Here is a 26,524-nt window from a genome sequence, read left to right on the forward strand (position 1 = left end):
AAGACTCTTTTCTTTTCTAAGCATACTTGTGGACACCTCCTCCCTTAATACCAGTTTGAGGATCTCTGCTTTCCTGTTTCACCCTTGAGTATTGTGTTTGCTGTTGGCTTCTGAGAAATACTTTTTTATCCCGTAAAGGAAGCTGAGTATTTTTTTTAACTCAGGAATTGATACTGCATTTTATCAGACTTTTCTACTCTTATTGAAATGATCATATGATTTTTCTTCTTTATTTCTTAAAAAAAACGCCCCAATTTAATGTCAAGTCATTCTTGATTATAATATAGAGGTTAAGAATTTGGACTTTGTGGTCTCTGCCATCTATATTCCAATACCAGGCCTGCCACTTGCCAGCTGTGTGAAAGCTGACAAGTAACCTTGCCTGATTCTGGTTTATAAAATAGAGTAAGGTAGTAGTTAACTAAGTAATGTTGCGTGCTCAGTACAGTGCCTGGCAGATAGCAGTCACCCATTGAAATGCTAGCTGGTAGCAATACCTCTTGCTTATTATTGAATATTAAAAATGGTAGCTGTTAGAAGCCTGGTGACTTTTAGGATGGTACGTATATGTATTTTTAAGTTTTTATTTATTTATTTTGAGAGAGAGAGTGAGCAAGCAAGGGGAGGGTCAGAGAGAGAGAGAGAGAGACAGAGAGAGAATCCCAAGCAGACTCTGTGCTGTTAGCATAGAGCTGGATTTGGGACTCAATCTCACAAACCGTGAGATCATGACCTGAGCAGAAGTTAAGAGTCAGATGTTTGACCAACTGAGCCACTCATCTGCTAAACTCGACATTTTAATTTTACTTTTTAGGATTAGTCCTTTTAGATCATCTGCCTCTTCTTGTGCCAATTTTGATAATTTATTTTTTTCTAGAATATCACAGGTTTTATCTAGATTTTCATTTTCATCTATATCTGTGATTGTATGTAATTTTGCATGTTCTTTTTTCTTTTTTTGTTCTTATTCAGACTTGCTAGATATTTTGTCTCTTATTTGTACTAGAATCGATTTTAATGTCATTTTATAATTTCTAGAAATGTTATATTTATAGTTTATTAACCTCTGCTTCTATCACTATGAATTTCTTCTTTTGACTTCTTTTTGGCTTTCTTACTTGTTTATTTAATAGCTCCTCTAGAGGAATGTTGAATTAACTTGAATTTGATACATCTTTTCTTTTTTTTCTTTCCCGCAAAAATTTATTTCAGATCCAATATCCTCTTACCTCCTTGAAAATCATCTCCCCTCCCTTACATCTTTAACTCCCGCTTTACCAGTATGAATTCCTCAGACTATAAATATACTCCAATGTTTTCCATCTGAATAAGATCCTTGCCACAAATGTGTCCCTCCCCTCCAGCATATCTAAGCTTCCTCGTTTGATTACATGACATCTGCAAAAAGTAGTTACTGCACCCAGCTGCTTATCATCCAACCAGTAGAGCTTTTGCTCTTTGCTCTTGTTGAGTGTTTATTTCTCTTTTTTTTAACTTTGTAATTTAACTTTATTTTTTATTTTTTAAAATTTACATCCAAATTAGTTAGCATATAGTGAAGCAATGATTTCAGTAGATTCCTTAATGCCCCTTACCCATTTAGCCCATCCCCCCTCCCACAACTCTCCAGAAACCCTGTTTGTTCTCCATATTTATGAGTCTCTTTCATTTTGTCCCCCTCCCTATTTCTATATGCCTTTTTGCTTCCCTTCCCTTGTGTTGATCTGTTCTGTCTTAAAGTCCTCCTGTGAATGAAGTCATATGATTTTTGTCTTTCTCTGACTAATTTCACTTAGCATAATACCCTCCAGTTCCAACCATGTAGTTGCAAATGCAAGATTTCATTCTTTTTGATTGCCGAGTTATACTCCATTGTATATATATATATACCACATCTTCTGTATCCATTCATCCATCGATGGACATTTGGGCTCTTTCCATACTTTGGCTATAAACATGGGGGTGTGTGTGTCCCTTCGAAACAGCACACCTGTATCCCATGGATAAATGCCTAGTAGTGCAATTGCTGGGTTGTAAGGTAGTTTTATTTTTAGTTTTTTGAGAAACCTCCATACTGTTTTCCAGAGTGGCTGCACCAGCTTGCATTCCCACCAACAATGCAAAAGAGATCCTCTTTCTCCTCATCCTCACCAACATCTGTTGTTGCCTGAGTTGTTCATGTTAGCCATTCTGACTGCTGTGACGTGGTATCTCATTGTGGTTTGGATTTGTATTTCCCTGATGATGAGTGATGTGGAGCATTTTTTCATGTGTTGGTTGGCCATCTGGATGTCTTGTTTGGAGAAGTGTCTATTCATGTCTTTTTTGCCCATTTCTTCACTGGATTATTTCTCTTTTTGGGTGTTGAGTTTAATAAGTTCTTTGTAGATTTTGGATACTAACCCTTTATCTGATATGTCATTTGCAAATATCTTCTCCCATTCTGCCAGTTGCCTTTTAGTTTTGCTGATTGTTTCCTTCGCTGTGCAGAAGCTTTTTATTTTGATGAAGTCCCAATAGTTCATTTTTGCTTTTGTTTCCCTTGCTTCCGGAGACGTGTTGAGTAAGAAATTGCTGCGGGCAAGATCAAAGAGGTTTTTGCCTGCTTTCTCTTCGAGGATTTTGATGACTTCCTGTCTTACATTGAGGTCTTTCATCCACTTTGAGTTTATTTTTGGGTATGGTGTAAGAAAGTGGTCCAGGTTCATTCTTCTGCATGTCAATGTCCAGTTTTCCCAGCAACACTTGCTGAAGAGACTGTTTTTATTCCATTGGATGTTCTTTCCTGCTTTGTCAAAGATTAGCTGCCCATACATTTGTGGGTCCATTTCTGGGTTCTCTACTGTGTTCCATTGATCTGAGTGTCTATTCTTGTGCCAGTACCATACTGTCTTGATGATTACAGCTTTGTAGTATAGCTTGAAGTCCGGGATTGTGATGCCTCCTGCTTTGGTTTTCTTTTTTCAAGATTGCTTTGGCTATTTGGGGTCTTTTCTGGTTCCATACAAATTTTAGGATTATTTGTTCTAGCTCTGTGAAGAATGCTGGTGTTACTTTGATAGGGATCATGTTGAATATGTAGATTGCTTTGGGTAGTATTGACGTTTTAACAATATTTGTTCTTCCTATCCAGGAGCGTGGAATATTTTTCCATTTCTTTGTGTCTTCTTCAATTTCTTTCATAAGCTTTCTATAGTTTTCTATAGTGTATAGATTTTTCACCTCTTTGGTTAGATTTATTCTTAGGTATTTTAAAGTTTTTGTTGCAACTGTAAATGGGATTGATTCCTTGATTTCTCTTTCTGTCACTTCACTGTTGGTGTATAGGAATGCACCCGATTTCTGTGCATTTTTATATCCTGCAACTTTGCTGAATTCATGAATCGGTTCTAGCAGTTTTTTTGTGGAATCTTTTGGGTTTTCCATATAGAGTATCATGTCATTTGGAAAAAGTGAAAGTTTGACCTCCTCCTGGCCAATTTGGATGCTTTTTATTTCTTTGTGTTGTCTGAATGCAGAGGCTAAGACTCCCAATACTATGCTGAATAACAGTGGTGAGAGTGGACATCCCTGTCTTCTTCCTGACCTTAGGGGGAAAGCTCTCAGTTTTTCCCCATTGAGGATGATATTAGTGTTGGGTCACTCATATATGGCTTTTATAATCTTGATGTATGCTCCTTCTATCCCTACTTTCTTGAGGGTTTTTATCAAGAAAGGATGCTGTATTTTGTCAAATGCTTTCTCTGCATCTATTGAGAGGATCATATGGTTCTTGTCCTTTCTTTTATTGATGTGATGAATCACATTAATTGTTTTGTGGATATTGAACCAGCCCTGCATCCCAGGTATAAATCCCACTTGGTCGTGGTGAATAAATTTTTTAATGTATTGTTGGATCCGGTTGGCTAATATCTTTTTGAGGATTTTTACATCCATGTTTATCAGGGAAATTGGTCTATAGTTCTCCTTTTTAGTGGGGTCTCTGGTTTTGGAATCAGGGTAATGCTGGCTTCATAGAAAGAGTTTGGAAGTTTTCCTCCCATTTCTATTTTTTGGAACAGTTTCAAGAGAATAGGTGTTAACTCTCCCTTAAATGTTTGGTAGAATTCCCCTGGAAAGCCATCTGGCCCTGGACTCTTCTTTTTTTGGTAGATTTTTAATTACTAATTTGATTTTGTTACTGGTAATGGGTCTGTTCAAATTTTCTATTCCTGTTTCAGTTTTGGTAATGTATATGTTTCTAGGAATTTGTCCATTTCTTTGAGATTGCCCATTTTATTGGCATATAATTGCTCATAATATTCTGTTATTATTGTTTTTATTTCTGTTGTGCTGGTTGTGATTTCTCCTCTTTCATTCTTGATTTTACTTATTTGGGTCCTTTCCTTTTTCTTCTTGATCAAACTGCCTAGTGGTTTATCAATTTTGTTAATTCTTTCAAAGAACCATCTCTTGGTTTCATTGATCTGTTCTACTGTTTTGTTTTTTTTTTTTGGCTTTGGTAGCATTAATTTCTGCTCTAATCTTTATTATTTCCTGTCTTCTGCTGGTTTTGGGTTTATTTGCTGTTCTTTTTCCAGCTCCTTAAGGCATAAGGTTAGGTTGTGTATCTGAGATGTTTTTTCCTTCCTTAGGAAGGCCTGGATTGCTATATACTTTCCTCTTATGACCACCTTTGCTGCATCCCAGAGGTTTTGTGTTGTGGTGTTATCATTTTCATTGACTTCCACATACTTTTTAATTTCCTCTTTAACTGCTTGGTTAGCCCATTCATTCTTTAGTAGGATGTTCTTCAGTCTCCAAGTATTTGTTACCTTTCCAAATTTTTTCTTGTGGTTGATTTCGAGTTTCATAGCGTTGTGGTCTGAAAATATGCATGGTATGATCTCAATCTTTTTGTACTAACTTAGGGCTGATTTGTGTCCCAGTATATGGTCTATTTTGGAGAACGTTCCATGTGCACTGGAGAAGAATGTATATTCTGTTGCTTTAGGATGAAATGTTCTGAATATATCTGTTAAGTCCATCTGGTCCAGTGTGTCATTCAAAGCCCTTGTTTCCCTGTTGATTTTTTGACTAGATGATCTGTCCATGGCTGTGAGTGGGGTGTTGAAGTCTCCTACTATTATGGTATTACTATCAATGAATTTCTTTATGTTTGTGATTAACTGATTTATATATTTGGGTGCTCGCACATTTGGCGCATTGGTCCACTCCCCGCTTTTTCACATAAATGTTTACAATTGTTAGGTCTTCTTGGTGGATAGACCCCTTGATTATGATATAATGTCCTTCTGCCTCTCTTGATACAGTCTTTATTTTAAAGTCTAGATTGTCTTATATAAATATGGCTACTCCGGCTTTCTTTTGTTGACCATTATCATGATAGATGGTTCTCCATCCCCTTATTTTCAATCTGAAGGTGTTTTTAGGTCTAAAGTCGGTCTCTTGTAAACAGCATATAGATGGGTCTTGTTTTCTTATCCATTCTGTTACCCTGTGTCTTTGAATGGAGCATTGAGTCCATTGACGTTTAGAGTGAGTACTGAAAGATAGGAATTTATTGCCATTATGATGCTTGTAGAGTTGGAGTTCTGGTGGTGTTCTCTGGTCCTTTCTAATCTTTGTTGCTTTTGGTATTTAATTAATTATTTAATTAATTAATTTACATGTTCATCTTTTCTCCCCTCAGAGAGTCCCCCTTAAAATCTCTTGCAGGGCTGGTTTAGTGGTCACAGACTCCTTTAATTTGTGTTTGTCTGGGAAACTTTTTATCTCTCCTTCTATTTTGAATGACAGTGTGCTGCATAAAGAATTATTGGCTGCATATTTTTCTGATTTAGCACACTGAATATATCCTGCCACTCCTTTCTGACCTGCCAAGTTTCTGTGGATAGGTCTGCTGCAAACCTGATCTGTCTTCCCTTGTAGGTTAGGGACTTTTTTCCCTTGCTGCTTTCATGATTCTCTCCTTGCCTGAGTATTTTGTGAATTTGACTATGATATGCCTTGTTGATGGTCGGTTTTTGTTGAAACTATTGGGAGACCTCTGTGCTTCCTGGAATTTGATGTCTGTGTCTTTCCTCAGGTTAGGAAAGTTTTCTGCTATGATTTGCTCACATAACCCTTCTACCCTATTTCTCTTTCTTCCTCCTCTGGGACCCCTGTGATTCTGATGTTCCTTTTTAATGAGTCACTGATTTCTCTAATTCTTAAATCGTGCTCTTTTGCCTTAATCTCCCTCTTTTTTTCTTCTTCATTATTCTAAGTTTGTTCTCTATATTGCTGATTCTCCATTCTGCCGCATCCATCCTTGCTGCCACTGCATCCATCCATGTTTGCAGCTCAGTTATAGCATTTTTCATTTCATTCTGGCTATTTTTTTACTTCTTTTATCTCTGCAGAAAGGGATTCTAATCTATATTTGACTCCAGCTAGTATTCTTATTATCGTGATTCTAAATTCTGGTTCAGGCATCTTGCTTGTATCTGTGTTGGTTAAATTCTTGGCTGTCATATCTTTGTGCTCTTTCTTTTGAGGTGAATTCCTTCGTTTTGCCATTTTGAAGGAAGAGAAGGAATTAATGAGGTAGAAAAATTGAAATTAAAAAATTAAAATTAAAAAAATACTAAAATTAAAAATTAAACACACACCCACACACAAATCAAATAGATGATGCTAGATCCTAGGTGTGTTTTGGTCTGGGTGTTGAAAGTGGTTTGACAGATTAGAAAAACAAACAAACAAACATAAAAGGGGGGAGAGAGAAAAAAAGGAAATCATTTGAGAATTTGAAAAAATGAATACACTAAAGTAGACTAAAATACACAAAAGTAGAGAATATAGTAGAAAAAAATTATAGAAAAATATTTTTAATAAAAATTACAAAGAAATATGATTTTTTTCATTTTCTGTATTTAGGAGAAAAGAAATGAAAAAGAGAAAAAAGATAAAAAAAAGAAAAAAAGACAAGGCAATAAAAGAAATTGTTTGAAAATTTGAAAAAGTAAATACACTGTAGTAGAATGAAATAAAATGATGGAAGTAAGATAGAATTTGAAAAACATTTACATGAAAAATATAGTAATAAAAATTAAATAAAATATTTTTAAAAGAAATTGAAAGTAAAAATGAGGTTTTTCTCTTTCTGCATTCAAGAAAAAGAAAAAAAATGAAAAAGTGAAAAAAGAAAAAGAAAAAGGAAATTATTTGAAAATTTGAAAGGTGACTACACTAAAGTAGACTAAAATAAAATGATGAATGTAAAGTAGAATTTGAAAAAATTTACACAAAAGTAAAAAATATAGTAATAAAAATTAAAGACAGATATTTTTAATAAAAATTAAAAAAATGAGTTTTTTTTCTTTCTGCATTCAAGAAAAAGAAAAGAATTGTAAAAGAGAAAAAGGAAAAAGAGAGAAAAAAATTGAATAGATGAAACTGCTAACAGATTGAAGTAGGACTGAAATTGCTTTGTTTTCCCCTAGAGGTCAGTCCATATAGCTCTTTATAGTCCATCAATTATAGTCGGTGGTGAGGTTTGTGTTCTTGAAGAGCGAAGTTGGTCCAGTTGGTCAGGGCTTGGTGTAACAGCTCCGCTCTCCCCTAGATGGCGCTGCTAGCCTACTGGGGTGGGTTGTTGCGGTGCTTGTCAGTGCGCATGCGCATGCCCGGGGGCGGTGCAAAATGGCGCCACCCAGCCACCCAGTCTGTTCTCCTGGATCAGCAGTCATGCACTGGTCCTCCGTCTTTAGCTCTGGTCCACTCCCCACTTTTTCACTCTCTGTGACCAGACCCCAGGCAGTACCTCTCTCCCAAGTTTTGTCTCAGATGCGGCTGTTTTCCCCGGCCCCTTACTTCTGAAGGACTGTGGCTTTGACCTGTTCCGCCCCTCTGTGGGAGGGTCTCACTGAGTAATGGCTGAATGAGCACTGGCTGAATGTCAGCTGCACCCCAGGAATGCCCACTGGACCCTGCTGTTGCCGGTGCCCTGAGAATGCGGCCAGGTGCCAGCCCACCTCCCTCCCCCACCAAAATCGCGAGACAGTGTAGCCTCAGTGTTTCAGGGACCATGGAAAATTGTAACACACATCTGGCACCAGGCTTCACCCTCAACAACCTTGCCCCAGCACCAGCTAATGTGGCCACCTTCCGGGGTCTGCTGGTACCAGGTGGCTTCAACAGTCTCTACCAAATGTCCTTCCAGCAGTGGAACTGCTTTTCCCCGTGTGGCCCGAGAACCTCCCAGATCCCACTCTGTTCCTGGGGATTCGCCCTTCCCACCAGAGCATCGCCAGGTATCGAGCTGCAGAGTTGCAGCCTTTGCGCTCCCCTTGTTTACAGTCTTACTGGAATTTAAACCCTCTCCTTTCTCCTTTCTCCCTTTTTAGTTTAGTCCCTGGGCTGTTTCCAATTTTCCACTTTCTCTCCAGCTGCTTTTGGGGAGGGGTGCTTTTCCCATATTCTCCCCCTCCCCAGTCTCCATCCTCTCTCCGCTCACAAAAGCACCTCCCTTCCTGCTCCTTCTTGCTCCCCAAGTTCACCTCTCCACGCCGTGTACCTGCTGAATTCTGTGGTTCAGGTTGTGCAGATTGTTGTGTTAATCCTCCAGTCAGTTTTCTAGGTGTGTAGGATGGTTTAGTGTTGGTCTGGCTGTATTTCATGGACGTGAGACACACAAAAAGCTTCCATGCTGTTCCTCCATCTTGGCTCCTCCCCTATCTTGTTTTCTTTTTTTAATTTTTTATGTTTATTATTCTTGAGAGAGAAAGAGAGAGAGAGAGTATGAGTGGGGCAGGGGCAGAGAGAGAGGGAGACAGAATCCGAAGCAGGCTTCAGGCTCTGAGTTGTCAGCACAGAGACTGACGCAGGGCTCAAACTCATGAACTGTGAGATCATGATCTGAGCTGAAGTTGGATGCTCAACCGACTGAGCCACCCAGGTGCCCCAATATATCTTAGTTTCTAATAAATATATTTGGGATTATACTGTTTTTATTACACACCCCTTGACTTCATCCTACAGTTTGGATGTGTTATTATTCCCTTTATTTTAAAATTCTATGACCTCAGCATAAATTTCCATTCAATCTAAAGTTTTTGGAAAAAGATTTTTAAAGTTCCGAGTAATTACCTGGATGGTAAGGATGTGGAGGATGCTTGATAATGTCTGCTTTATGGCTTTGTGGTCAGTAAACCACATTGTAATATTTCTAGTTTTTGGAATATATTATGATTTCTTTTATGTTTACAGTATCATTCCTGGTGACAGAAAAAAATGAGTATGTATTAGGTGGAAAATTCTACATATTAATAAATCAAGTTTATCAAGTTATTCTGGTCCTCTCTTACTTACTTAATTTTTCTCTGCTTGACCTGACAAATACTCCTGAGGTCACAGTTCTGTTTCTCAGAACTCTGTTTTTTCTAGTAGCTGTTAAGGGATCTACTTTTTTCATTTTTGTATTTAACAATATAGGACAGAAGTCAAACACCTGTGTGATTCTCTTTTATTTGAAGATAATCTTTTAAAAATTATTTTTGTAAGTATGTAGCATTTTATTTAAAACTACAGATTTAAACATTTCACCAGAAAATGTCTGGCTATCCTCCCTGATATTGAAGAAGCCCTTTTCAGGAAAAGGTTTTCTCTTATAACTTTGAACAGGTAGAGGAAAGAGTATGTGTTCAAGTCGTGAAGACTTTTGTGTACCTGGAAAAGCACAATGGAGCTTATGTGCTTGGAAAGGACTGAGCTCAGAGAAGAATGGCAGAATATAAGCTTGGGGAGATAAACAGGGCCTACATCATGCAGAACTTTGGGAGGAAACAGTTGCCTTTTTTGTAAAGCATATTGTGAAGTCATTGATGAATGCTAGGCAAATCAGTGGCATTAATCAATTTATATTTTATAAAACTGTATGGAAGTTGTATGGAACATTGGAGGCAGATGAAAGTGGAAGCAGGGAGACTAGTAGGGAGACTATAATAGTGTTTCAGGTGAGACTTATGGTGTGGCTTGTGTTATGTTGTGGGGCAGAGAAGAGGAGAAGAACAGACGGGATCCAGGGTTTATTCTAGAAGTAGAACCAACTAAAGTTACCAATGGATTAGATAAAGGGGATAGGGGACATAGAAGAACTAAAGAAAGTGGCTATCAAAGTATTCAGTTTGTAGAAAGGGGGTACAGAATTATAATGGAGCATTAGAGACTCTGTTAACCCTGTCTTCTTAGTCATTATCCTCATTCATCCCCAAAACATTTCTGTGATAGTTTGTATGCCAGGAACTAGAGATGCAAAGATTACATATCCCTTTCCAGTTCTCAATGGGGTCGCAGAATTATCCTTTATTTGGTGAGCATAATCTCAGGGATATGGTGTTCACTAAATGAGGTGACCATGACAATGGAGCTATGTTAGAGGCCTTTGGTACAGGTGGAATCTCTAGCATTAGCAAAAGCTCAGTTGCTGTTCAACTGATTGATGAAGTCTGACAGCATTCCCCAGTCAAGAAAGATACCAAGGGTTGGCTCTGTTTATACAGAAGTACCATGTTCTTTGATCCTTATTTGGAAATAACAAACATTTTTGGAAAATAATCCAAATATCAAATTGACAAGAGTTAAAATGTCAGGTAGAGGGGTGCCTGTGTGGCTCAGTCAGTTAAGCATTTGACTTTTGTTTTCAGATCAGGTCATGATCTCATGGTTCATGAATTTAAGTCCCACATCAGGCTCTGCGCTGACCACCAGGAGTGTGCTTGGGATTCTCTCTTTCCCTCTCTCTCTGCCCCTCCTGGCTCATTCTCTCTCTCTCTCTCTCTCTCAAAATAAATAAATAAATTTTAAAAAGAAAAAATGTAAGTCAAGGTAGAACAATATATATTATATATATTAGGTGTTATAAGTAATAAATATTTAATGTATATTTAATATTAATAAATATTAATTTAAAAATCAGTATTATATAATTAATATAAATATATTTACTAGTGGAATATAATAATTGTAGTGTTCTACCTTGACTTACATCTTAACTCTTGTCAATTTGATATTTGGATTATTTTCCAAAAATTAACAATAAATATTAATATATATACTGATATGTATGTATATATATTATTAATTGTTAGCAGAGTTGAATATGCACACATTGTGTATTACATAAAATGTTTAAATGTACATATAGATTCCTAGAGGATTTTCTGATTTGTTAGTCCAGTAATAAATCACTCATGGAGAATTTGGGAAGCAATGCAGTATAAAAACAAGCACGAATCCTAGGAATTTGGCTGAAGTTAACTCATGGAAAAATCCTGTGATAAAATAAAAAGGTTTGGAGAAACATTAAAGTAATGCAAGGGAGAATGTAAAACTTCACAGATTTGTTTAATAAAGAAACATTATGATTTTGATTGATGTAGAAGAAAGGACTAATTATAGTGTGATAATTGTTAGACAAATCTACTCCTGAAGGAGATTCGTCTCAAGAAAATAGGAATGGAAATAGAACACTCAGTTGTACACCTCTTGAACTCCAAACTGAAATGTCAAGACATAAGATCATTGCACTGTTAACAATGTAGTACCATATAATAGTTTCTATCCACATCTCCTGTAAGGTATGTGTATGTAACTTAAGATATGGGGTTTTGAAGTAATTCGATGATAAAAGGGAAAAATGGGTAAAGAGTATTGTAATATTAAACACAAGTGCCCTCCTTAATACCCATCACACATTTACCCCACCCCCAGCCACCTCCCCACTGGCAATCCTCAGTTTGTTCTCTATAGTTAAGAGTCTCTTGTGGTTTGCTTGCCTCTCTTTTTCTCTTCCTTCCCCTATTTTCCTCTGTTTTGTTTCTTAAATTCTGCATATGAGTGAAATAATATGGTATTTGCCTTTCTCTGCCTGATTTATTATGCTAAGCATTATACACTCTAGCTCCATCCACATTGTTGCAAATGGCAAGATTACATTCTTTTTGATGGCTGAGTCATAGTCCATTATATACATGTATATACGTATATACGTTTCTATACATACGTATATATGTATATACACACCACGTCTTCTTTATCCATTCATCAGTTGATGGACATTTGGGCTCTTTCCATAATTTGGCTATTGTTGATAATGCTGCTATAAACATCGGGGTGCATGTGCCCCTTTGAATCAGTATTTTTGTATCCTTTGGGTAGATACCCCTTAGTGAAATTGCTGGATGTAGAGTAGTTCAGTTTTAACTTTTTGAGGAATATCCATACTATTCTCCAGAGTGGCTGCACCAGTTTGCATTCCCACCAACAGGATAAAAGGGTTCCCCTTTCTCTGCATCTTCACCAACATCTGTCATTTCCTCTGTTGTTAATTTTAGCCATTCTGACAGGTGTGAGGAGATATCTCACTGTGGTTTTGATTTGCATTTCCCTGATGATGAGTGATGTTGAGCATCTTTTCATGTGTCTGTTAGCCATCTGGGTGTCTTCTTTGGAAAAAATGTCTCTTTATGTCTTCTTCCCATTTCTTAACTGGAGTATTTGTTTTTGGGTGTTGAATTCGGTAAGTTCTCTATAGATTTTGGATAGTAACCCTTCATCAGATATACTATTTGCAAATATCTTCTCATTGTAGGCTGCCTTTTAGTTTTGTTGATTGTTTCCTTCAGAATGCAGAAGGTTTTTACCTTGATAAAGTTCCAATAGTTTATTTTTGTTTCTGTTTCTTGCTTCCAGCTATGTGTCTAGTAAGAAGTTGCTATGGCTGAGGCATCCATTCTTTTGTGTCATTCCTGTTATCACTTTAGTCTATCATCTCTTGTCTGGATTTCTGCAGAGCTCAAATATCAGTAGATGTATAAGCCTTAGAAAAAAAATTAAAAATGTAGCATATTTCTTTGAATTTAGGTATAAATGCTACTTATGCAATATAAGGATGTTATGGGAATATAACAAAATATTTTGAAAGGGTTTGTGGGGGGCGCCTGGGTGGCACAGTCGGTTAAGCGTCCGACTTCAGCCAGGTCATGATCTTGCGGTCCGTGAGTTCGAGCCCCGCATCAGGCTCTGGGCTGATGGCTCAGAGCCTGGAGCCTGTTTCCGATTCTGTGTCTCCCTCTCTCTCTGCCCCTCGCCCGTTCATGCTCTGTCTCTCTCTGTCCCAAAAATAAATAAACGTTGAAAAAAAAATTTTAAAGAAAGAGTTTGTGGATTACCTGTACTTGGGCAGGCTAGACTCTGAATGTCTGTTTTTTGTCCATAGGACCCAGCATACATCCAGCTTGTCCCATAAGAGCAAGGTTTTTTTGACATTATTTCTGAGACAGCCTAAGGCAAGAAGACACCTATAGCTGCTTCTTTTGTACCGTTAAGACCATCTGAATCAATTGTTAGCCATCCCCTGACCACATGAAGAAAGACTATTTTTAGAAAACTCTAGGCTCTCCAACTCAACACTCTCCAACTGTATGGAGAGTGCCCCATGCTCTCCCCTAACTCTTTCCTTCCTTGTTTATAAGTTTTAAGGGTTCAGGAGCAAGCATTAAGGCTGGCTGTTGGTTTACTGCTCTCAGGAGTCTGCACTATCTGTGTAAAATCTGGTGCAACAGAGGAATAAATCTGTTCTTTGTTCCATCCTGAGTACTAGAAAATTATCTATAATCAAATGAACACATCTTCTTTCCAATTTCTCTGATTCCAGTTTTGATCCTGCTCATTCATTTTTCACACAGCAGCCAGAAACTGAGTTTTAATAAATTAAAAATTTTAAGTATACACCCTGAAGAACACACAAATCCTAAGTATAGACTTTGATAAATTATGACAAAGTTATTACTACCAAATTCAAGAAATAGAAGATAGTCTTTAGAGAGATGGTGCGATGAACACTGCCTCCAGCCTGGCAGACAAGCTGAATTTCAAAAGGCTCATTATACATGGAAAGAGCAAAAACTGGAGTCTGAAGACTTAGGTTTGAGACCTGACTCCATAACTCACTTTCCAACCTCTCTTGTAACATAGCACAAGGAAAAAATTATAGTATTTGGTATTGGCTACATTTTTACTTAGTGTTTAATATACAGTATACAATATTTAATATAGTGTAAGTATAGTATTGTCAAAGTCACCAGGCATTTCCACTTTTGAAAACATCAATTCTTAGAATTATATTTGACTTGTTGGTGGCATTTGTCAGTCGATCACTTTTGTCCTTTATACTTTCTTTACTTTTTCCCCCCAGAATATCACACTTGTCTGGTTTGCCTTCTACCTATCTGCTGCTTCTTAGTCTTTTTTGCTGTTCCCTCTTTATCAACCCATACTCTTAATGTAAGAGTACCTCCTCTACTTATTCTTACAGGTTGAAATATCATCTATAGTTGGACAATTACCAAATTTACATTTCCAATCTGATCTCCAGGTTTATATATACAACTGCCTGATCAACACTCTGTGTGTATTACTGACAGGCATATAAAACTTCCCACATGTGCAGCTGAATTCCTCTCTCCCTCACCAGACCTTCTCTATCCTTAGTCTTACCCCTCTCAGCTAATAGAAACTCCATTCTTCAGTTGCTTTGGCCAACATCTTTGGAGGCATCTTTGACTCTTCTCTTTTCTTTTCACCCCAATGGCAAATCCATCAGTAAATCTTATTGGCTCTACTATGTGATTATGTTCAACTACTTGTCACATTTCCACAACTTGGTCCAAGCCACAGTCATATCTTTCCTGGACTATGTGGTTACTTCCTAATAAGAGGCCCGAAGTTTGAGAGGGACTCAACAGAGAACACAGTAAGAGCCGTTGTGCCGGAGGCAACAGCTAGTGCAAGGCCCCGTGTTTCTTGCCATTGGCACACAAGCTCCATGAAGGATTTGGGTCTGGTTAACTGCTATATTCTAAGTGTCATCCAGTGCCATAGCAATGCCTTACAAATTATTTGTAAGTAAATGATTTTTCACTTTTAATGATATCTCATGATATGAAACATGGATTTCTGGTATACTATATTTTAAAAAATTATAAAAATTTTGCAAATAATAATAATTTTTGTCACTGTTACTTCTTTCTGCCTTGACTATCTTGTACTTTTTTATTCCACCATTTAGTTATGCTGTATATTTCTAACATCTTTCCACAATCTATTATATATATATATATATATATATATATATATATATATATATACACACACACATATATTGATTGGTGTGTGTGTGTGTGTGTATATATATATATATATATATATATATATATATATACACACACACATATATATTCTTCTTTATCCATTCATCCATCAATGGACATTTGGGCTCTTTCCATACTTTGACTATTGTTAATAGTGGTGCTATAAACAAGGGGGTGCATGTGTCCCTTCAAAACAGCACACCTGTATCCCTTAGATAAATGCCTAGGAGTGCAATTGTTGGGTCGTAGGGTAGTTCTATTTTTAGTTTTTTGAGGAACCTCCATACTGTTTTCCAGAGTGGCTGCACCAGCTTGCATTCCCAGCAAGTTGGTATTTTCTTCTCTCTCTTTCTTTCTTTGGTATTTTATTCTTTTTTTAAAAAAAATATTTATTTTTAGAGACAGAAAGAGCACATGTGTGTGTGCATGTGTGAGTGGGAGAGGGGCAAAGAAAGAGGGAAAGAGAGAGAGAATCCCAAGCAGTCTCCATGCTCAGCACAAAACTGGACATGAGGCTCGATCCCATGAACTTGTGAGATCATGACCTGAGTTTAAATCAAGAGTCAGACGCTTAACCAACTGAGCCACCCAGGTGCCCCAGTATTTTCTCAAGTGTGCATATTAAGATCTGAAATATTCATTTAAACATAATAGGGGAAATTATAAAAATTTATCTTCAGGAACACATTTTTTCTTTGTGAACATTAATCTTGTCATTTCTTGGTAAAAATTTTCAATCTAATAATAATATATTTTATTTTGAAGTTTTTTGAACTTCTAATAAAAGAAATTTAAAATATTGGTATTAGTTTCAACTCCCAAGTTTCCAATAGCCACTGATAAACTTTTTTTTTAAAGAGCAAAAGGAGAAAGTTTAATTGGAATCCTACATATTATCAGGTTTTCCTTTAATAAATAATGAAAAATGATATCTTTCAAATGGAAACTTGTTATCTCTTCTATTTTTTAATAAGGAAAAGGATAGTAAGACCCAAGTATTTATGTGGAATCTTCTGCCCAGCCAGTATACGGTTTATTCCTCACTTCTTCCCCAAAGGCACTGTGTGCGGAGAACAGGACAGTTCAGTGCCAGACTTCTGCCCTGCCTGGATGGCTTCCTGCAGCTGCTGGGAACAGCCTGAGTTAGGGGTCCTCCCAAATAGAATTTGGATCTTTGCTGTCTATATCTCTGAATCACGGGTCTACTTTCCTGGATGACTAACACTATTTTTCATGTTACTCCTAAACCTTTCTTTTCTGGATGATGTCAAGAATCTAGGTTTTCTTTTTTATAAAATTATCTTGAATCTCATAAAAATACTGAGGATGAATTTTGAGTGCTATGAATCACAAACGCTGTCTTCAAAGCTTGTAGAGAGAAAATGCAGGTGGTTAAAGTACTAATACATTCACACGTAAGATTGTGAATGCTTCAGTAATTAACATTTGTTTTACTAATTGTTATTTGGTTTTAAAAGAAAGTTAATTAATTTGGGCCATTGGTTGTTACGTCTAATTTGCAGTAGGTTAATTTACTTTCAGCCTACATCACCCCCTCACTGGACGCATACATGCACACACATACATGCAAAGTCTGTTTTTGAATCTAGATCAATGGGAATCCTTGGGAAAAAGGAAAAGTTGTCAGATTAAAATACAATTTTTCATGAGATTTTAAAATAAAATGTTTTGGTGATCTCTCTTCTTTCATTCTTGATTTTATTTATTTTGGTCCTTTCCTTTTTCTTTTTGATCAAACTGGCTAGTGGTTTATCAATTTTGTTAATTCTTTCAAAGAACCACCTCTTGGTTTCATTGATCTGTTCTATTGTTTTCTTGGTTTTGACAGCATTAATTTCTGCTCTAATCTTTATTATTTCATGTATTCTGCTGGTTTTCAGTTTTATTTGCTGTTGTTTTTCCAGCTCCTTAAGGTGTAAGGCTAGGTTGTGTACCTGAGATCTTTCTTCCTTCTTTAGGAAGGCCTGGATTGCTATATACTTTCCTCTTATGACCACCTTTGCTGCATCCCAGAGGTTTTGTGTTGTGGTGTTATCATTTTCATTGACTTCCATATACTTTTTAATTTCCTCTTTAACTGCTTGGTTAGCCCATTCATTCTTTAGTAGGATGTTCTTCAGTCTCCAAGTATTTGTTACCTTTCCAAATTTTTTCTTGTGGTTGATTTCGAGTTTCATAGCGTTGTGGTCTGAAAATATGCATGGTATGATCTCGATCTTTTTGTACTAACTTAGGGCTGATTTGTGTCCCAGTATATGGTCTATTTTGGAGAACGTTCCATGTGCACTGGAGAAGAATGTATATTCTGTTGCTTTAGGATGAAATGTTCTGAATATATCTGTTAAGTCCATCTGGTCCAATGTGTCATTCAAAGCCCTTGTTTCCCTGTTGATTTTTTGACTAGATGATCTGTCCATGGCTGTGAGTGGGGTGTTGAAGTCTCCTACTATTATGGTATTACTATCAATGAATTTTCTTTATGTTTGTGATTAACTGATTTATATATTTGGGTGCTCGCACATTTGGCGCATTAATGTTTACAATTGTTAGGTCTTCTTGGTGGATAGACCCCTTGATTATGATATAATGTCCTTCTGCCTCTCTTGATACAGTCTTTATTTTAAAGTCTAGATTGTCTTATATAAATATGGCTACTCCGGCTTTCTTTTGTTGACCATTATCATGATAGATGGTTCTCCATCCCCTTATTTTCAATCTGAAGGTGTTTTTAGGTCTAAAGTCGGTCTCTTGTAAACAGCATATAGATGGGTCTTGTTTTCTTATCCATTCTGTTACCCTATGTCTTTGAATGGAGCATTGAGTCCATTGACGTTTAGAGTGAGTACTGAAAGATAGGAATTTATTGCCATTATGATGCTTGTAGAGTTGGAGTTCTGGTGGTGTTCTCTGGTCCTTTCTAATCTTTGTTGCTTTTGGTATTTAATTAATTAATTAATTAATTTACATGTTCATCTTTTCTCCCCTCAGAGAGTCCCCCTTAAAATCTCTTGCAGGGCTGGTTTAGTGGTCACAGACTCCTTTAATTTGTGTTTGTCTGGGAAACTTTTTATCTCTCCTTCTATTTTGAATGACAGTGTGCTGCATAAAGAATTATTGGCTGCATATTTTTCTGATTCAGCACACTGAATATATCCTGCCACTCCTTTCTGACCTGCCAAGTTTCTGTGGATAGGTCTGCTGCAAACCTGATCTGTCTTCCCTTGTAGGTTAGGGACTTTTTTCCCTTGCTGCTTTCATGATTCTCTCCTTGCCTGAGTATTTTGTGAATTTGACTATGATATGCCTTGTTGATGGTCGGTTTTTGTTGAAACTATTAGGAGACCTCTGTGCTTCCTGGATTTTGATGCCTGTGTCTTTCCTCAGGTTAGGAAAGTTTTCTGCTATGATTTGCTCACATAACCCTTCTACCCCTATTTCTCTCTCTTCCTCTTCTGGGACCCCTATGATTCTGAGGTTGTTCCTTTTTAATGAGTCACTGATTTTTCTAATTCTCAAATCATGCTCTTTTGCCTTAATGTCCCTCTTTTGTTCTTCTTCATTATTCTAAGTTTGTCCTCTATATCGCTGATTCTTTGTTCTGCCACATCAATCCTTGCCACTGCTGCTTCCATCCATGATTGCATTCAGTTATAGCATTTTTCATTTCATTCTGGCTATTTTTTACTTCTTTTATCTCTGCAGAAAGGGATTCTAATCTATTTTTGACTCCAGCTAGTGGAGTCTAAATTCTGGTTCAGACATCTTGCTTGTATCTGTGTTGGTTAAATCCCTGGCTGTCGTTTCTTTGTGCTCTTTCTTTTGAGGTGAATTCCCTAATTTTGTCATTTTGAAGGGAGAGAAGGAATTCATGAGGTAGAAAAATTAAAAAAATAAAATTAAATTAAAAAAATATTAAAATTAAAAAATTAAACACACACACACACACAAATCGACTAAGTGATGCTAGATCCTAGGTGTGTTTTGGTCTGGGTGTTGAAAGTGGTTTCAAAGATTAGAGAAAAAAAGGGGTGGGGGGGAAAGGAAATCGTTTGAGAATTTGAAAAAGTGAATGCACTGAAGTAGACTAAAATAAAATGATGGAAGTAAAATAGAATTTGAAAAAGTTACACAAAAGCAAAAAATATAGTAAAAAAATTAAAATTATTTTCAATAAAAATTGAAAATAAAAATGAATATTTTTTCTTTCTGCTGAATTCTGTGGTTTAGGTTGTACAGATTGTTGTGTTAATCCTCCAGTGAGTTTTCTATGTGTGCAGTATGGTTTAGTGTTTGTCTGGCTGTATTTAATGGATGTGAGACACACAAAAAACTTCCATGCTATTCCGCCATCTTGGCTCCTTCCTAAAATAAAATGTTTTTAAAGATTGATTATAGAATTCCACTTTTTTTTGCTCAAATATTCAATCTAATAATAATAATAAAACATCCAAACCTCTCTGAACTATTATTTTGAAACTAGGCTTTTATTCTGTAATGTTGCTAAAGAGCTCCTACCACTTAATTAAGTTTATATTGGAATCTAGAAAAGAGACATTTTTAAAAAAATTTTTTTTCAACGTTTTTTTAAATTTATTTTTGGGACAGAGAGAGACAGAGCATGAACGGGGGAGGGGCAGAGAGAAAGGGAGACACAGAATCGGAAACAGGCTCCAGGCTCCGAGCCATCAGCCCAGAGCCTGACGCGGGGCTCGAACTCACGGACTGCGAGATCGTGACCTGGCCGAAGTCGGACGCTTAACCGACTGCGCCACCCAGGCGCCCCAAGAAAAAAGACATTTTAAAAAGGCATTTGTTGTATTAGAAGAACTCATGTTTTACACTTGGAGAAATATTATTACTATATCCATACATAGCAGATCACTTGTTATTGGATGTACTCTTAACCCCTTCAAATTTATAATTTTAAGAATAGCTATTTGTTTTGTATTATTAATACTAATAAGCGTACATGTTTACAGTTGAGCTTTTTTCAGAGGGATTCTTTTCACTGCTTGATTTTCACTAGTCTGAGAAGCACTTGCTTAGTCTTTCAAATAGCCTTAAAAATTGATGCTACCTGAGAAGTAGGGCAATATTTAGGAGTAGTGTTTTCAAGTGGTACATGTGGTTGTTGCTGCATATTTCCTAATATTTTCAGAGTAATAATAAATTATTAATAAATTAATAAATGCATTAAGCATTTTCTATAATAAGTGTGAAATTTATTTGCTCCTTTCAACAGCCTTATATATAGGTAGGCGGAAGTTATATGCAAAGCATTTAACAGCATGTAAGGCATGGGTTCTGGCCCATTGGAATGGATATAGGCCATGGAGCTAGAGCAGGGTGGCCAGGCTTCTGCTATTCAAGGTGTTTTCTATTTTTAAATTCAGTGTTAAGGGGTATAGAGAGGGAAAATAAGGGGTGAGGCCTGGGTGGAGGTTGTGTACATATGGGCACTGGGGTGCTTGATTAGCTAGCAGGTTAGTTACTGGCATGAAAACATTTTACATATTTTATTTTTATTTTATTTTATTTTATTTTATTATTATTTTTTTATTATTTTAAGAAAGAGCATGAGCAGGGGAGAGGGCCAGGGGTAGAGATGGAGAGAGAGAGAGAGGGAGAGAGAGAGAAAGAGAAAGAGAGAATCTTAGGCAGACCCCATGCTCTATGCAGAGCCTGATGTGGGGCTCAATCCCACGACCCTGGGATCTTGACCTGAACCAAAATCGAGTCAGATGCTCAACCGACTGAGCCACACAGGTGCCCCATATTTTAGTATTTTAAAAACCAAATCTCCCATACTGGTGCATGCTGGGGAATATTAGCACTAGTTGTAGTACTGTTATCATCTCAATTTGCAGTTAAGAAAAATCACTGTACAGAGAGATCAAGTAACTTGCTTAAGGTCACAATACATGAAGCTGGAGTTGAACCAGGAACATTGGTGCTAAGACCTGTGCTCTTAGTCATTGTGGAATATAGCTTCATAGAGATGCATTCTGCTGATCTGTTACAATGAATGGTGTAGGGACTAAGTGGAAGGGAGACAAGCGGGCTTTAAAGTGAGCATCCAGGTTGCTTCTTTCTCCATCCCTGGTCACACATCTTAAGAAATTCAGTTGAGAAATAATTTTCAGAAACCATAAAAAAGAAAATTGCAATAGAATGTGTCTGGTATATATTTTTTTAATTTGCAAAAGTATGGATAACTGTTTATGTAATTATATATTTTGTATGGAAGCAGGTTGATTTAAAAAGAAATGAGAAAAAAATTATAAAAATGCTCAATGAAATTGTAATGTGAGAAATGTTATGAATATGAAAGTATATAAAATATAAGTATATACTTTTATATATGAAATGCAGAAGAATTATAATGTGAGAAAATGTTACAAATTCACAAGGTATTATATATCATAAAATGGGTAACAACAAGCAGTAGTTGTGCTCCAAGTTTTGCCAGATCCTTTCATTCCTACTATTCCTGACTGTGTGTTATGTCCACCTTAATCTCATGTTAGTTTTATTAGAGAGGATAAGAGAACAGCTACTCTGTGTGGGGTTGAGAACTGAGTGAGGGCCAGTCTTCTCTTTTGTGAGAGAAGAAAACCATGTTCCACAGTATCTAGATGATGGGTGCTCTACAAATATTTGTTATACAAGTACAAATGTTTGAAGATTTGGGATGAAGAGAGAGAAAGATGGGGCACAAGAAATGTACAAATTCTTCAGTGAGAAAATTTCTGCATTTATATTTTGCCTTTCTCTTTTGATCACTTCAGTTTTGTTAGAAGAGAATGACAATAATAATACATTCCACTTTCTTTTTACATCTTTTCTGTGGGATTGGTCAGCAGAATTTGATTAAGGATTTGGGATCTGGATCATTATTGCGAAGGTTTGACTCTCAACCCACCACTTACTAACTTTGAGATGATGGACATGTTATTTACCCTTTTTGTGCCTCAATTTTCTCATCTGTAAAAGTTGGGATAATAAGAGTATCTGCCTTTAGTACTGTTTTGAGAATATAAATTATGTTAGTGAAGTAATATATGTAAAGTATTTAAGAAAGTTTTGGGGCCTATAGAGAGTGCTCAAAAATGTTGATTACTTTGGGAAGTTCAAGCATGCTGATGACAAAGTCAGGTTTACTTATGAAAATAGAAAATGTCAAGAATTTTCCAAGTGTGTGATATTCCATAAGAACCATTATTAGATGGGATGATTGAGAGAAATACATAGGCTGCTCTCATCTAATGAGATCTCCTTACCTTGTTAATTACAAAGTAGGAGATCAAGACAAAGTAGCAAAATAGAGACCCTCTTACTGTGCTTCTGATGATCAAGGCTGGACTTCATTATGGAGTTCCAGCGGAGAATGACATTGGCTCTGCATAATGAGGTGGTCAAATGAGCCACTACAACAGAACCATCAGATTTAATCAAACATTAGTTTTAATGAAATCTTTTCACTGAATTGTTCTGAATGTCAAGTGTTGCTGCAGCAGAGCTGTATTGGAACCATTCTCATCACAAATGTGAGCGTACCCATCAGCTACAGCTCTTTCAGCCTTAGAGAGTTATTGGTGTCATCCTACCATTCTCCGCTTCAGAGAGGATAGCTTTTCATGTTAGTTTTGCCAAAATAACTTGAGGACCATGGGCAAGTCCGCAGCCTCTTCTGAGCCTTGTTTCCCTCTATTTATAATGAGGAGTTACATTAGATGTTCTCAAATTGAACTTTCCAGTCTGTTATTATTATAAGGTTGTGACATTAGTTTTAATCAAATTTGGAGGGAACTAGAGATATCAGTTACTTACTTGCTGGGCTTGGTTAGGCAAGCTGCTTAGACTTTTGGAACAACGGTTTTTTAATCTATATGATGAAGAACAGAATAGTATTTACCTTCTAAGATTGCAATGAGGATTCAGAGATAAAGTGTGTGTAAGTTACAGGGAACAATATTTGGCTTAATGGTAGGCATTCAATTAATATTAGATATTATTATGATTTATGATAAAGTTGGCAATGTATTTTAGAAATTATCACATTAATTCCATCCCATTGTTACTTATACAAAAACAGTACACTAGATCTGTAAATTTAAGCTTCCAGTTAGGCTCCCATGTAAGATACTTATTTTAGATGTAAGATGCTAGTAAACATTAATAATAGACAATATCACTTAAATCTCTTGGTGCTATGCCTATTGCTGGGCCTGACAATGGTGCATTGCTTTGCACACCATGCATCACTTACTCTGTACAGCAACCCTTTTTAAAAAATGTTTTAATGTTTATTTTTGAGAGAGAGAGAGAGAGGCAGGCAGAGAGAGAAGGAGACACAGAATCTGAAGCAGTTTCCAGGTTCTGGGCTGTCAGCACAGAGTCTGAAGTGGGGCTCCTACTCAGGAATCGCTAGCTGAGCTGAAGTAGGACGCTTAACTGACTGAGCCACCCAGATGCCCCTGCATATCAACTCTTTAAGGTAGATGTTGGTATCCATGTTCAGTTGCTTTGCATGTATCACATAATTTACTGTTTACGATAATACAATTAGGTAGGTAATTTTTTTATCCCTATTAATGGATGAGAAAACTGAAGCTTTGAGAGGTTAAGTAGGGGGCTGGTTTTCAAACCCAGATGTTTATGACTCCAGTGTTCTTACTCGCCATTGCATATTACATATCATATTTTGTCATGCATATTCCAATATAGTATCTCTCATTCATGTGCTAGAACAATTCTCTCCCCACCCCTCCACTTCAAAAAACTGGTATTTCACCCTTCCTTCTTTGTCTCTAACAATGGTATGACTATTTCTTCCTTTATATGTTGTTTTACAAGAAAGCTTAGGTTCAAATTTGTGGCTCAAATATAGTAATTCTATAATACTGATAAATTGCATGTTTAAGCTCTCCTGGTAAAGCTATCCTGGGCATATTTTGCCCAGTCTTCATTGTTATTTAAAATTTTTTTAAAATGTTTATTTATTTTTGAGAGAGAGAGAGAGAGAGAGAGTGCGCGCGCGCGCGCGCGCGCGCATGAATGGGGGAGGGGCAGAAAGAGAGGGAGACACAGAATCCGAATCAGGCCGCAGGCTCTGAGCTGTCAGCACAGAGTCCAACGCTGGGCTGGAACTCATGAACCGCAAGATCATGACCTGAGCCGTAGTTGGACACTTAACCGACTGAGCCACCCAGGAGCCCCCATTGTTACTTTTAAACTTGCATTGTTATTTAACCATCTTTACTAAAATAGCTCCCTTTAAGCCACAGGCATGTTTTTGGTGGAACTAGACAAGTGAATGAATGAATAAGTAAAGCCTATATTCATAGTTTGATAAATTGCTCAACAAGATGGATTAAAGACCTAACAGCTATTAATTGAGAGCAGCCATTGCTTCTGGTTGTTTCCTCAAGTTTTATGAGTCCCAAATCACCAAGTGCTAAAACATACATTTTTGAGAGTCAATATTGTAGATTATTATCTGGAGTTGTAATTCTTCTCTGTATGGTAATAAACATCTTTAAGAAGGTCCCAAGTCTAGTATGCCATTCAGTAACTGTTGACTGAGTAGCTAAACTTTCTGAATTAAAAACTTTAAATGTATGTATCCTCAGAAGTAGTCTTTTGCAGATATTTTATAGCATATAGAAAAAACAGAAAGGTGGGTAATAATTTTAAAAAAAGGAAATGAAGGGTGAGGGAATCGTATTTCAGTTTAATCATTCAGGGAAATTCAATTTAATAGCAAATTCATTTCTTCCAGAGAAAGAAATGTGCTAAAATGTGACAGAGGTAATTGTGTGAATAACACTAGGCAGTATGGGTTGTTTATTTATTTATTTATTTATTTATTTATTTATTTATTTATTAATATGAAATTTATTGTCAAATTGGTTTCCATATAACAATGAGTGCTCATCCCAACAGGTGCTCTCCTCAATGCCCACCACCCACTTTCCCCTTCCAACCACCCCCCCTTAAACCCTCAGTTTATTCTCAGTTTTCAAGAGTCTCCTATGGTTTGCCTTCTTCCTTCTCTGTAACTTTTTTTTTCCCCTTCCCCTCCCCCATGGTCTTCTGTTAAGTTTCTCAGGATCCACACAAGAGTGAAAACATATGGTATCTGTCTTTCTCTGTATGACTTATTTCACTTAGCATAACACTCTCCAGTTCCATCCACGTTGCTACAAAAGGCCATATTTCATTCTTTCTCATTGCCAAGTAGCATTCCATTGTATATATAAACCACAACTTCTTTACCCATTCATCAGGGAATGCAAACTGGTGCAGCCACTCTGGAAAACAGTGTAGAGGTTCCTTAGAAAAAGTATGGGTTGGTTAAAAGCCCTTACCAGATTGTGAAATTCTCTGTGAATGGATCTTAAGATCAAATATGATTCTTTCAAATTCTGAACTCTATGTTTTAAACTACTTGTCTTGTTCTACTTTAGACAACAGTTTACTAATCCAACAGATATTTATTGATTCCCTATTGTGTTCCAGGTTTGGGCTTGAGACACCTGAGGGAACAAAATGGACAAGAATCCTATTCTCATTGTGATAGCCTGAACAGTGCCCACCAGAAATCTATGTCCTAATCCCTGAAACCTTCGAATATGTTACTTTATGTAGCTAAAGGGACTTTGCAGACATAATTAAGAATCTTGGGATGAGAGATTATCCAGGATTATCCCGGTGAGTCTTAAATGTAATTACAAGTGTCTTTTACAAGAGGGAGGCAGAAGGGGATTTCCTTCAGAAGAGGAAAAGGCATTGCGAATACATAAACAGAAGCTGGGGCAATGTGCTTTGAAGATGTAGGAAGTACCACAAGCCAAGAAGTGTGGGTGGCTGCTAGAAGTTGAAAAATGGAAGGAAACAGATTCTCCCTCAGAGCCTTCTGCTAACACCTTGACTTTGGCCCAGTGAAATTGATTTTGCGCTTGTGACCTCCAGAACTCTAAGGGAACAAATTTAATTTGTTTTAAACCATGAAGTCCGTGGTAGTTTGATATAGCAGCCATGAGAAACTAATGTATTCATGGAGGTTTCATTCTAGAGGAAGAGACGAACAGTAAATAATAATGACGTTAACAAATCATATAGTATATTAGAAGGTAATAAGCAGTATGGAAAAGAGGAACGGTAGTGCAGGGTAAGAGGGATGGAGAAGGTCTACCCCACTCAGGTATGCTGGTGAGCCATGGAGGGAGATTTATAGTAGAAGTAGAATTGTCAGAATGGACCTCATTGAGAAGGTGAGATGTGAGGGAAAACGTGAGTTGATAAAG

The sequence above is a fragment of the Felis catus genome, chromosome C1, assembly GCF_018350175.1.
Source record: "Felis catus isolate Fca126 chromosome C1, F.catus_Fca126_mat1.0, whole genome shotgun sequence".
In the NCBI taxonomy this organism is placed as follows: Eukaryota; Metazoa; Chordata; class Mammalia; order Carnivora; family Felidae; genus Felis; species Felis catus.